This window comes from Podarcis melisellensis (assembly GCF_964234715.1).
Source record: "Podarcis melisellensis genome assembly, chromosome: 10".
Taxonomy (NCBI): domain Eukaryota; kingdom Metazoa; phylum Chordata; class Lepidosauria; order Squamata; family Lacertidae; genus Podarcis; species Podarcis melisellensis.
Window position 1 is genome coordinate 15423249 of NC_138542.1, and position 14189 is coordinate 15437437.

The following is a 14189-nucleotide window of genomic DNA, read 5'->3' on the forward strand; positions in this document are numbered from 1 at the left end:
TGACCACTGCTCTGCCTTGATATATTCAGATATATTAAATTGCCAATACTTAGCTAATTAAAAGCACCTTTGGATAAGTGAAAGTGAATTCAGAAAGCTCCTTTAGTATGAACAATGAATCAAAGACTCATAATTTGTATTTTAATTTTTCATAAGGAAATACACAGCATGCAACAGACTGTTTCATTAGCATAACCTAATTACAGAGCAACTCATTATTCCACAAGTCACTGTTAATACTGTTACTAGGATTATAAATATGTTTACAAAATTGGGGGGGGGGGGAAATCAGTCAAGAATTACATTTTGCCACAACCCTCAACTATTAAACTTTTGTAATCAATCTGTGCTAATTACTACTGAACACAGAAAGTTACTGTGGGTTCAATTAAACACTACAAAGCTAACCCTTCCATGGTTGCAATTAATTCATATTTGTTGTTTCTCAAAATGGCCTGGTTTCATTCAAATGAAAGAACTGTTTACAATTTTGTGGTTACATATACCAGGAAGTTCTATGGCTGCACAAATATGGTTTGCTATGCCGATACATCAAAACTGTACACTTTAAGTGGAGCAGATCGCTAGGCCTACGACGTTTGCCTCACTATTTGCTAACAATTATTAGTCAATGATGCTAGGAACGTTGCCAGATAATCTGCTAAAATGATTTGTGCATGATTAACTACTTGCCTGCAAAAGGGACATGAACTGGACTTTCTGCTTTGCAATAAACGACATAATGTGAACACAATGTTCCACAATGAAGAAAGAGACAGTTATATGCAATAGCTGGAGACGTACAAAATATTCTCATGAGGGGATAATTCAACCAACAAGTTGCATGGATAGATGCTTGACCTCTACACCGTCTACAAATGTGCAGGAGCACATTCTGACAGGTGCATTCATGATGGAACCTGGAGATACAAAATAGGCAGCATACTCTTGAACCATGGTAAGGAATTTGGGAAGCCAATCACAAAACATTTACAGAGTAGGGAAGATGTAGGAGTTAGAGCTTTCTGAACGACAAAAACACTTCCCGCTCAAGCTCAGAGAAGAAAGAATTACTCTCAGGAGCGTGCAACATTACAAGCATGATTTGGGAGAACTAGATTGCAATCCTCTACACACTTTCCTGGGAGTAGGTGCAATTGAACTCAATGGGGCTTACTTCAGAGTAGTTAAGCATGGGACTGTAGTGCCAAATTATTGTGACTTAATACCTTGAATCTGTCAGAACTGATTCCTTTCTTAAATGATGGTGCACTTTTAATATATGTGCCACCTCATTTATTTTACAAAAAGGTCAGATATAGATTTCGGTAATAAAAATAATTTATTGTTCCGTTCTTTATTTTGCGTATGATAACCGTTCAGTTTTGCCACTGAGCCAAGAGAAAAGGTTTAGAGAAAAAGGACGCGGGTGGCGCTGTGGGTTAAACCACAGAGCCTAGGGTTTGCCGATCAGAAGGTCGGCGGTTCGAATCCCCGCGACGGGGTGAGCTCCCGTTGTTCGGTCCCAGCTCCTGCCAACCTAGCAGTTCGAAAGCAGGTCAAAGTGCAAGTAGATAAATAGGTACCACTCCGGCAGGAAGGTAAACAGCATTTCTGGTTCGCCAGAAGCGGCTTAGTCATGCTGGCCACGTGTCCTGGAAGCTGTACGCCGGCTCCCTCTGCCAATAAAGTGAGATGAGCACCGCAACTCCAGAGTCGGTCACGACTGGACCTAATGAACTTTAATGTTCATCTGCAGCAGATGCACGCAACAAAATAGCTGAAACAAGATGTTGAGTAGTACAGATTCAACTTATAGAACAGCTGGAATCAAAATATGACTAAGCGGCTCTGCAGTTCTCTCTTGAACCATTATGGCTGTTAATCCAAGGATCAAGATCTGGGAGGTTCTCAGTTCCTCTGCTTGCAGCCTAAAGCTTTCTTCTCTCTACAATGCATAGCAAGCATTTATGACTAGGTCTCTGACTTTTTTCAAATAATGTCACTATCCAGACTTTTGGTTTGTAAACAAGATCTTGCAAGTGTAAAACATCTCGTTCTCATTGCAAGTCTTCCGGCACATTGCTCCAGCAACTTTATTTGAAAATGAGACAGGGAAATCACATCAGGCTCAATTTAAAAAATAAAAATAAAAATGAGATTTATACCAAAAGGTTTGCTAAAAACTTTCCAATGCACCTAAATATCAAGAACTATCGTATGCAGAAGGGAAGTGTTGCATAAACAGATATGCAGAAGAAGCTGCTGGGGTTGACAAGATATCGAACGACAGCTAGAGAGTGCAACAGAGCACTGAGACTTCCACAGTCAATATGGCTTTTAGAATGAATAAACCTCACTCAAATAATTATATCCCATGAAGCTGCTCTGTTTAAGTAAGTAGGTCAAACAGCACAAAAATTACTATTTTTACTGCATGTGTGAAATGAAGTGGTACCAATTGGAGGGAACTACTCCCAACCAAATGGCCTCTTTAGTTTCAAATGCACAGCAGTTAAACATAAAGTGTTTCAAAAAGCCACAATTTCATCCAATTTTAATGCTTTATTTTTTTAAAAAAAGAATATTATTTCAGTAAAAAAATGAATTGAAAATAAAAACTTGTCTTCCAACAGGAGTTAGCGGGGAGGAGAGAGATGGGTTAGAGTAGAGAGAGGAGGTCTAGTAAAGGGGCGAGGAGTTAAGATAGCTGTTAGAGAGAAGAATAAGTTATATCAGGCTAGAACAGGCCTTCCCAACCTGGTGCCCTCTAGATGTTTTGGATTACAACTTCCACCATTAGCATTCCTTCTAATGGGAAGAATGGCAGCAAATTGATATTGTCTAGAGCTGAAGTCGATGTGTCATTTAAACTAGATCTTTCCCAGTCATCCTGAAATGATCTTGCTTAGGTTGAAAGCCATTTAAAGCAGAATATACCCTAATCCCCAAAGTGATGAAGTACTACCAAAGACTGTCATGTGAGTGTTAAAATAGTAATTTTGCATTACAGCTTCTTCTTTTCCCTTCGTGGATCTCGGAAAAATGCCTTAACTGAGGTTTTGTAATACATACTGTATATACTCGAGTATAAGCCGACCCAAATATAAGCCGAAGCACCTAATTTTAGCACAAAAAACTGGAAAAACTTATTGTCTTGAGTATAAGCCGGTTCACCACACCACAAACCTGGCGGTGGCAGCAGCAGCGGAGGAAGAACAAGCAGCCCAAAAGGGCTCATTTCAGGCCACTCGTCCCTCCGCTGCCACCTCTGCCACTCGCAAGAGCAGGCATAGGAGCCGCAGTTGGGAGAGGCACAGCACAGCGCAGCGCCTCTCCCAACTGCGACTCCTGTGCCTGCCCTTGCGAGCGGCTGGTGGCAGCGGGACCAGCGGCAAGAAAGGGATCCTTTCGGGTCGCTCATCCCACCGCCTCCCGCCTCACTCGAGTTTAAGCTGAAAATGTGCTGAAAAGGTCGGCTTATACTCAAGTATATACGGTATATTTATTTCACTTTAATCGATGTCAATCTAGTTTACTGATTGAAGTAAAATGGCTGACAGCCTTCAAAATTAAGCAACTGTAAAAAGAAAAGAAATATCCATTTCTACGGAAATTGGGAATAACCTACTTGGGAATAAGTCCCATTCAACTGAATAGGACGTCTGAGAAAACCTGCACAGGATTGCACCGTTAGTAAACCAGCACCACAATACTTTCAACCATAACTAATCAATGTTATGGTGTATCTACACCGTCTACAAATCAATTACGCAAAACATCCAACTTTGAAGCATCAATAGCATATGTACAAATTCCCAATGCTGAAAATTTGTTTTTTAGGCTGCTGGCTCTACCACAATTAAATAACGAATTTAAAACTATATAAGTTTGCTGATAATTTGCAGTAGAAGGCAATGATCTAAGCTAGTGAATCCACAGAGGAACTAATACAAAGTATTTACTTTACTTGAAGGATTTACATGTCGTCTTTCAAAACAAAATCCCCCCCCCCCCAAGCAGCTTACAGTCAGTATTCATGCTAAGCAGAATTCAGTGTTTGTTTGTGGTGATCAGTGAGGCAACAATCTTCTGGCTTCAGCTGCCACTAGTGATACAGTACACTGAAATTTAACACTAATAATAATAGTAATAGTAATATTTATACCCTGTCCATCTGGCTGGGTTCCCCCAGCCACTCTGGGCGGCTTCCAACAAAAGATTGAAAATACATTAAAATATCAGTCATTAAAAACTTCCCTAAACAGGGCTGCCTTCAGATGTCTTCTAAAAGTCAGGTAGTTGTTTATTTCTTTGACATCTGATGGGAGGGCGTTCCACAGGGCGGACGCCACTACCAAGAAGGCCCTCTGCCTGCTTCTCTGTAACTTCACTTCTCGCAGTGAGGGAACCGCCAGAAAGCCCTCGGAGCTGGACCTCAGTGTCCGGGCTGAACAATTGGGGTGGAGATGCTCCTTCAGGTACCGTATTTTTTGCCCTATAGGACGCACCTTTTCCCCTCCAAAAATGAAGGGGAAATCTGAGTGCGTCCTATGGGGCGAATGCAGGCTTTCGCTGAAGCTTGGAGAGCGAGAGGGGTCAGTGCGCACCGACCCCTCTCGCTCTCCAGGCTTCGGGAACACATCCGCAGCCTAGGCAGCCTTGCGGGAGTTCCTGCAGGGCTGTCTAGGCTGCGGATAGCCGCCTGCCGCCCCGCGCGAAGGGCGCCCTGAAGCAGAGCGCCCCACACGCCGGACAGACATCCGCAGCGTGGGGAGCCCTGCAGTTCCCCGCAGGGCTCCCCTCGCTGCGGATAGCAGCCTGCCGCCCGGCGCAAGGGGCATCCTGAAGCAGAGTGCCCCTCGTGCCGGGCAGACATCCGCAGATAGCAGCCTGCCGCCCAGCGCGAAGGGCGCCCTGAAGCAGAGTGCCCCTCGTGCCGGGCAGACATCCGCAGCGTGGGGAGCCCTGCAGGAGTTCCCCGCAGGGCTCCCCACGCTGCGGATAGCAGCCTGCCGCCCGGCGGGCAAGGCACGCTGAAGCAGAGCGCACCGCGCAGCGGGCAGACATCGGCCAACCCCACAAGCTCGGGGGACAGCAGGGAGGCGCAGCGCCGCCATCCCGCTGTTCCTCGACCTGGTTCGGTTTCCCCGACCTGATTTGGGGGGGGGAGAATAAAGGGGGAAAATTTCCTTTATTTCCCCCCCAAAAACCTAGGTGCGTCCTATGGGTCGGAGCGTCCTATGGGATGAAAAATACGGTATACTGGGCCGAGGCCATTTAGTTTGTTTCAGCCATGGCTTGTGAAAGCTTGGAGAAGCCTGGAAAATAGTTCTTTAAAAAGAGGAGCGAGTATCTTTGGTCCGGGTAAATGGACTGAGATAGACAGTATATAATGAATAGTATCCAAGCACACAGTGCAATGCCATCATTGTACATAATGTGCAAAAGCAGTAAACAAACCCACAGACATGAGTAGCAACAACCCAATTTATCATAATTTTGTTAATTGGATTTCCTGAAGAGGAGGAGATTTTGGCAGTAATAAGGAAAATGATATTGCTGGAATAAAGACACGACTGATTTTTCATCAATGAGATGTTTCTAGCGCTGATTAAGATGCTGCAGACATACAATATAAACCATCTCTAGTAGCACTGGAATGTAAAATCAGCAGAATATAGGCAAATAGGTAATTTGCTAATATGATTTTGGACAATTCAGAGTTCTTCAAGACCAACTTAATTAGCAATCCCATATTACACTGACATAGCAGTCAGCCATTGCCCCTGAATGGAAAGAAAACACATATATATGTGCTGCACAAAAATGTACTCCTGGATAGGCTTTGAAAATAAGAATTGAAGAAAAGGTACTGAAAACAAAATACCAAATAAACCTCCAATTGGTACATCCAACATGTAGAATACTGCGTACAACTGTGGTTATGCTACCGAGTTGGAAATAGCATAGCCAGGAAATACAGAAAAAATAGCAGCTTAAGCTGACAGTTGGTTCGTATTTTTTAAAGGTAAAGGTACCCCTGCCCATACGGGCCAGTCTTGCCAGACTCTAGGGTTGTGCGCTCATCTCACTCTAGAGGCCGGGAGCCAGCGCTGTCCGCAGACACTTCCGGGTCACGTGGCCAGCATGACAAGCTGCATCTGGCGAGCCAGCGCAGCACACGGAACGCCATTTACCTTCCCACTGGTAAAAAGGTAAAGGTACCCCTGCCCGTACGGGCCAGTCTTGACAGACTCTGGGGTTGTGCGCCCATCTCACTTAAGAGGCCAGGGGCCAGCGCTGTCTGGAGACACTTCCGGGTCACGTGGCCAGCGTGACATCGCTGCTCTGGCGAGCCAGAGCCGCACACGGAAACGCCGTTTACCTTCCCGCTGGTAAGCGGTCCCTATTTATCTACTTGCACCCGGAGGTGCTTTCGAACTGCTAGGTTGGCAGGCGCTGGGACCGAGCAGTGGGAGCGCACCCCGCCGCAGGGATTCGAACCGCTGACCTTTCGATCGGCAAGTCCTAGGCACTGAGGCTTTAACCCACAGCGCCACCTGCGTCCCCTTCCCACTGGTAAGCAGTCCCTATTTATCTACTTCCACTTAAGGGTGCTTTCGAACTGCTAGGTTGGCAGGCGCTGGGACCGAACGACGGGAGCGCATCCCGCCGCGGGGATTCGAACCGCCGACCATACAATCGGAAAGTCCTAGGCGCTGAGGTTTTACCCACAGCGCCACCCGCTTCCCCTTCGTATTTTTTACAAAATAGTATTTAAGCAAAGGAAAGGTAAAGGGATCCCTGACCATTAGATCCAGTTGCGGACAACTCTGGGGTTGTGGCGCTCATCTCGCTTTACAAGCCGAGGGAGCCGGCGTACAGCTTCCAGGTCATGTGGCCAGCATGACTAAGCCGCTTCTGGTGAACCAGAGCAGCACATGGAAACACCATTTACCTTTCTGCCGGAGTGGTACCTATTTATCTACTTGCACTCTGACGTGCTTTTGAACTGCTATGTGGGCACGAGCTGGGACCGAGCAACGGGAGCTCACCCTGTCGCGGGGATTCAAACCGCCAACCTTCTGATCAGCAAGCCCTAGGCTCTGTGGTTTAGACCACAGCGCCAACCCCCGTCCCTATAATATTTAAGTACCTGGGAAATGATCTATAACGAAATTAAGAAAGTCCTTAAGTGGACATTTGTAAAGAAACCGGAGGCTTTTCTCTTGGGCATGGTCGGCCAATTGGTACCAAAGAAGGATAAGACATTTTTTATGTATGCAACCACAGCAGCAAGAATCCTGTTGGCAAAGTATTGGAAGATGCAAGAACTACCTACTCCGGAAGAATGGCAATCGAAGGTGATAGAATATATGGGACTGGCAGAGATGACCGGCAGAATCCGTGACCAGAGGAAAGAGACAGTGGAAGAGGACTGGGGGAAATTTAAAATATATTTAAAAAATTATTGTAAAATTGTGGACTGATAAGATGACAAGGGGTAAGAAACAAAGAATTACAGCTGTAAATCTTAAACTTCAAGAAAATGTAAAAGGGACTTGATTAAATACTGACTGATGAGTTGCTCGAAAAAATGGCAAAATAAGGATGTGGCGAAGGGAAGGCATGGGGAAGTCAAATTTTTGTTGTATGTCTTTGATGTTTGTGTTTTGTTTTGTATTGTCTTTAATATGTGTAAAAACTAATAAAAATATTATAAATATATATATATATATATAATATTTAAGTACCTAGGGCTTTTAGGGTCATTTCTGATGTTATGTCAGGATAGGAAGCCTGTGGTCCTCTGGATGTTATTGACTCCCAATCAAGGCCATCAGCATGGCTAACAGTAGGAAGATGATAGAAAGATTCCCTATAGCTGGTGTAAGGAAACCTGTATATGTATTTGTGTGATGCATGTTGCTGAACTTCAGCTCCTTGAGCATTGGCTATACTGGCTGGAGCTGATGGGAGTTGCAAACCATCAACTTCAGGCGCACAGATTCTGCAGTCGTTCCCGAAGCAATGATAATATGTCTCTATAGTGGTGGTGCTAACTACTACCTTAAAGTTGTGGTTACTATCTGTTCCGCCCGCACCTTGTGGAGAGGAAGTCTTGCTTCATCTTTGGCGCTGCACTTTAGACAAGTGCCGTCCTCTAAATTCCAGGCTTCAAAGAAAACAGAGGCTCATCTTTACCACCACACAACTTCAGAGATACTGTCAAGATGCAAAGTGCCCTACTGCTTTCAAGTACTTCTGAAGCCCAGCTGGCACTGACTAGAAAATATGGCAACCTAGGGAGCACATTTGTGGACTCTGGCCATTTCAAGAACAGCAGCAGTGAGAAATTGCGCACAGGTATGGTTCTCCCATCGCCACACAAGATTTTTAGTTGTGGTCTCAAATGTGCTATATAGAACAAGAGTTCGAGGTAAAAAAAAAAAACCAAAGATGCCATACTATAATCATGGAGGGGATGCTTTCTAATATAAAGCTATCCATAACTTAAATCCTCTGCTTTACTGAGAAATATGGAGAGTAAACCTATAGGAAACTCCAAAACTAAGCCTTATTTTAACTTATGATTAGCACGGAGCACTAGTTACACATATTAGGTAATAACTATGACATTTGATTGACTGCAAGAATGGAAAACAAATGTCTAGAGTTGTGGACAACCACTACAATAACTATACCAAAAAGACCTATCTAATTATCTTCCCAAACCTTTACTTTATTAAGGAAAGAAGTAGGCAACGTCAGAATCCTACAATGTGTAAAAATTATATTTTTAGAAACTAAAGCTTTCATCAGCTCTGCCTGTATGTAGAGTTTTCCATTGCACTTTGCTTTTCAAGCTAATATGCATGGACAAGTTGTAATGGGGCTCCTCTTTGCATACAGCTGCCATGGAGCTTCACCCACGGCGCTAACAAACTAGGCACTAAAATGAAGTGAGAGCACTTGAAGAACTTCTGTTATTCACATCCCCAATTCCCTTGGAGATGCTTACTAAGGCTACCACGCTCATGAAATCTATTTTAAAGATGACAAAGGAGTTACTCCAAGTGCTCTCTCACTTCTCCATTTTGACACCGGTGCAATAAACCATCCTTTAAAGACGGCAGCTATGCTAGATCCCTTTTGTCAGCATCTTTTTTATTAGCAACAATGCACTGTCCTTCCATAACCTCTCATGCATCATGCTCACAATAGGCCTATCAAACACCATTTCAATGAAAGCCATAGAAGAATACATCAAACATAAGGAGGCTGACTGATAAAGAGTGGCATTTGGAAGCAACTGCATTTGCAAAAGCCACATTGTGATATTTCTGCAAAGGTAATTATAAAGCCAGAGTTCAGATGGAACAGTTGAGTATAGTTGTGTATTCAGATCATTTAAACACAATGCATCTGCTAAGTTCGGTAAACTCTGGGTCCAGGTTTCTCTTCTGGATGACAATGGACGTGCTCCCAGTTCAAATTATCCCTCAACATTTTCATGCGGCTGATTGAACTCCCACAGAAAAAAACCTGCCTCCCCAAAAGAGCTATGTTCTGCAGCAAGCCTCCTGCATGCTATAGATCAGAGGCATTGGAAAGCAAAACATGTTGCTGCAGCTTTGGAAATGACTCCCGCTGGCAGCAGAAACCCAATTTGGACACTGCACCTTGGAGTGCATTGTTTCAGAACATAAACCAGCTATTTTAGCTCCTTGGATTTCTGCCACCAACTCTATGGGCCGGTTCAGATGTTTTAGAAACTTTCCTCACGTGATGCAGCTCACCAAGGATGAGTTTGCACTGAGAATGCAATGTGTTCATGAAAGGACCGCGTCAAACGAGCTACAGCCATGGGGATAGCATGTCACCACGACCGTGGAAAACGAAAGGAAATTCTTACTCCAAATTTCTATTCCCAGAGGCTCCTGAAGGTGTAGAAAATTACACCTGTGTCCACAGAACAGGTCAAGTCACATAGTAGCTACATGAATATATCCCTACAGATAAGGCTGAGAAGCTTAAATAAACTGAAACTATGGTCACTACACATCTGGAAAGACCGAAAGGACAAGCACACCAGCAAGGCTAAGCAAACAGAGCGATGCAGAAGGACACAGTGCTGAATAGCAACAACTTACCAAGCTATAAATATAACCTGCACTCAGCCAAGTGCAGCCTTTTGAAGTAGCTATTACAGTGGTAGGCTGAAGTCTCATCAGTCCTCTATTGGCTTTGGCGTCTAATGGAACATTAGCAAATAGGTTAAGCCCTTTGCTAGCAGATAGGGTTGTAACAAAGAATGAGATACGAGTCTACTTTTTCTATTACTGCCCTGGGAAAATGAACATGGTTTTAAAGCATCCCATTAAGAAGCCATCCTGGTTGTTACTTGATCACTGAGACTATTAGCATATGGACACCTACAGTAAAAGCTACTATCAGTAACAAGAGTTAATTATACCAATAGAAAAAGTACCAGCAAATATTGGAAGGTATGTAGATTTTAGACTCTGAGACTCAAAGAGGTCCATGATTTCATAAGAATGTTAACAATAACTAAAGCAACACAAAATGAATAAGTAACAGCAACACAAAATGAAGTGCCGGCGACTGGTTGCATGCAGCGGGGAGTTAGGTTATTTGATGTTGCAAGTTTTATGTTATATATTTCAAAATACAAAATTTAAGGGGAAATTTAAAGTTTAGTCTTACAACAGAAGACCAAACAAGCTGATTAAAACTCAGTGAGTTGACTGGGAAAGGATTGGCTCTAAAGGACTAGATGGGAACAACAACTGCCAAGGCTCAGTTCCCTGTACCCTCAGGAAGCAGGGTCTTGCCAGAAGATGTGTTGGATTTTTAAAAATGTGGACACATTGCTTCCTCTATGTATGAGACTTATACACTCATTAAAGTTTAGATGCCCTGAAAAATCATCCAATGGAACAGTGGATTTCTGGATGCTTCAAGCTAAATATAAAGACACAGCAAACCTAGACAGACGTTTACTGCTTTTCTCAGCAGAAAAACGATATGCTCCTTTTTCTCCTCCCTCATTGCACCCATGATCATGTACCATGTATCATCATAGACTTACAGACCAAAGTTGTATCACCTTAACAGGAATCCTTAAATTTAATACAGTACAACCCCTAGATAAAGTAGCAAGACACAACATAACACATAACATGCTACAATTAAGGATTCTCAACACTGAAAGCTAATTTATCACATCAATTAGCTTTCAAGTTGTGCTGCACCGATCTTGCTCTCAAAAATGTTAAAACCCTTTTGCATCCAATGTCCAATTCACATGTAATAGAGTTTCCAAACCTATGAAATCTAAGTTTAGGATGGTTTATGTTGTTTAACTAGACAAAAACCTTAAACACCCAGCTTCAGAAATTTTGAAGTCAAACAATTATGGAAAATTCTATAAGGGTTTAGCTGACCAGTCAACTTGACACATGAAATGGAAAGCAATCAAATGCAAATTAAATGCAAATAGTTACAAGGTCAGCTTCATAATAATCTAAAGTATCAACATAGTAACTATGATAGCTTTTCTTCCTGTGAATGTCATCCAATTTCAATTCATAATTGGAATATGTGAAAAAATGCCTATATCACTGAAACGCATCTTATGGCAAATTCTGTGCATTAGTGCCTTGCTACATCCCAATGGGCCAATGTAAATCTACTTATCTTGTCACAAGGATACTCTAATTATTATTAACAGAGTAATTGTTAACAAGTGAGCCTTCATGTGCTCTGTTCTGAAACATACACTGGAGTTGCCATTTAAATGAGAGGGAATCTGAAAGTTCATTAGAACAGGACTACAGCCTAATTTGCACGATGAGCTAAGTTTAATAAGTTATACTTCATGAAACTATATGGTTTATGAAGAACTGTGGCTACACACACCTGCCTTGTCCGTCCCCAGGTCCTAGACTTCCGTGTGAATATCCTGGCTTGCTTTAAACTCAGTTCCTCGTTGGTTTTGTTTGCACATCACAGTAAACCAAACTTTGGCTTACCCAGGCTACACAAACCGAGGAACTCACACCTACTCCCCAGTTCTCATAGCACAATGCAGCAGCAAAGCCTTTGCATGTTCTCCCAACCTGGGATCCTGATTCAGGTTTCTCCTCCTTAATCGCAATCTGTAGCAAGGTGTGTCCTACGGTTACAGTTTGTGGTTATAGGAGAAGAGGCCTTAACCACGATCCTAGGTTCAAACAATACGCTAAGTCAAACCTCGGCTTAGGTGGCTTAGCTGTCATGTTGTGCTAAAAGGACCAGGGAGGACCACAAGCAAGTGTGAGTTCCTATCTGGGAGCCAGTACATTGTGGTGGTCCCATTAAGCCATAGTTTGGCTTGCCATGACATGCAAGCCAGACCACTGAATACAAACTGTGAAACTCTAGTTTAATGCCAGTGACCAAAGCAGGATGAGATTGTGTTTTATTTCCCTGATTTGGTAACCACCATCAAGCCAAAATTCCCCTGTATGCACAATGGGGAGCTGTGGATCAGTGCAAGCTAGGATCTTTGTGATGAAGCTGGTACATGATAGGAAGGGTGAGGGACAAGCACAAACCACAGTGTCTATCCACAGTTCAGTTCATGAAGGTTTGAATTATTGTTTGAAAGCAGTCAATGTGACAACAGACTGTTTGGTTCTTAGCTGAGCTTTCTCCCTCTATTTTGCTGTTCTTCTGAATGGGCTGAATGTATCTCCTTCCTGCAATGTTTCAGTCATTCAAACGTTAATCTCTTTTATCCCAAAGAGGCTCTTGCAGAGCCTCATAAGCTGCTATTACAATTTTTATATAAATATTTTTTAAATCAAGCTAAAGATTGGCTTTTCACAACAGTCCACTGTTTGCATACTGTTTTCTCATGACCACAGGAGAAGGCATTGCTAAAACTGTCATTATTCCGGGGATTCCCTTAACAGCACCACCTCGACATTGAAGATTTATGATGGCAACAGAATACAAATACTCCTGAGCAGATTGGGCTTGCCAACTAGGACTGCATTTTAACAGATCTGTAGCCCAGCAATTTCCCTCTCAAAAGCAGACTTCATGTACATCCACCCAATACTAGAGAACCAATCAAACTTCCACTCTTTTTATTTAAAAGTGCCCAGAACTGGCTCAGGTGTTGCTGGTCAGAGTTAATGTCTCCTCCCTTTACACGTACACTTGAGCTGCCAAAAAAGTGCTCAGAGCACTCAGAGCACCAGTGGTCCACAGCTGGGCAGATGTTCTAGGAGAAGGGATTATAGTTACACTATATACACTTGTGCCCTGATATACACTTTTCTACCAGTCAAACACAGCAATAAGTTTAATGCCGATGGGAGTTCAGCAACCACTTTTCAGTGCCATTGTCCCCAATTACGACAAATGACCATTAGACAGACCCTGGTCTGTTGATAGCAAATTTCAGGAAAAAACGCAGACAATATACTTGAAATGTAAACTGATGGTAAAGTACTTAAGACAAACGTATTTACTATATTAATTAAATGGTCTATTTAACATGGGATATCAATCCTCTAATCACATCTCATTTAAACTTATTTCAATTAACAACTCTAAAGTATACCAGCACAGATCCTACTGTTCTAGGCTCATTAGGAACATTTTCATTATCTGTCAAATGAGGGAGTAAGAGGCAGAAACTGTAAACACTCTCTAGAGTAGCCCCCTACTCTACTTAATAGATTATTAGGGGAGCAAGCAACAGCAATTCTCATTAGCTGCTCAGTATGGGGGGGAAAGGACTTCCTATGAACTGAAGCACAGCAAAAGAGAAGCCTTCCTGTCAAATAAGTGGACAGCCATTCAACTCTTCAAGGGTAATCTGCCCTCTATTAAAAACAAAATCAATCTAGTTTATTATATTGATGAGGCGTGTGAAGCACAACCAACTGGGAAGGGATGGAGGGAGAGAAGGGGGATGGAACATTGACCATCCTGGCCGAGTCCTGGAAGACCTGCTCCCTGCCCTGCAGGCCTTTTTCCACCTGGCGTGGGAGGGCAGGGTCCTGACTGACTCCAACTACAAAAGCTGAGGCTGCTGAACAGACTCTTGAACTGGAGTATTTGGGGGAGTGGAAGGTTGTGGCCGTTATTGATACTAATTTTAGTATCTG

The 14189-nt window shown here is 43.1% G+C and overlaps 1 protein-coding gene across 1 annotated transcript in view; it reads right to left on the reverse strand.

The window, feature by feature from the left end:
- Window positions 1-14189, reverse strand: part of TBC1D22A (TBC1 domain family member 22A) — a 116087-nt gene that overhangs the window by 60281 nt on the left and 41617 nt on the right. The window lies entirely within an intron of this gene.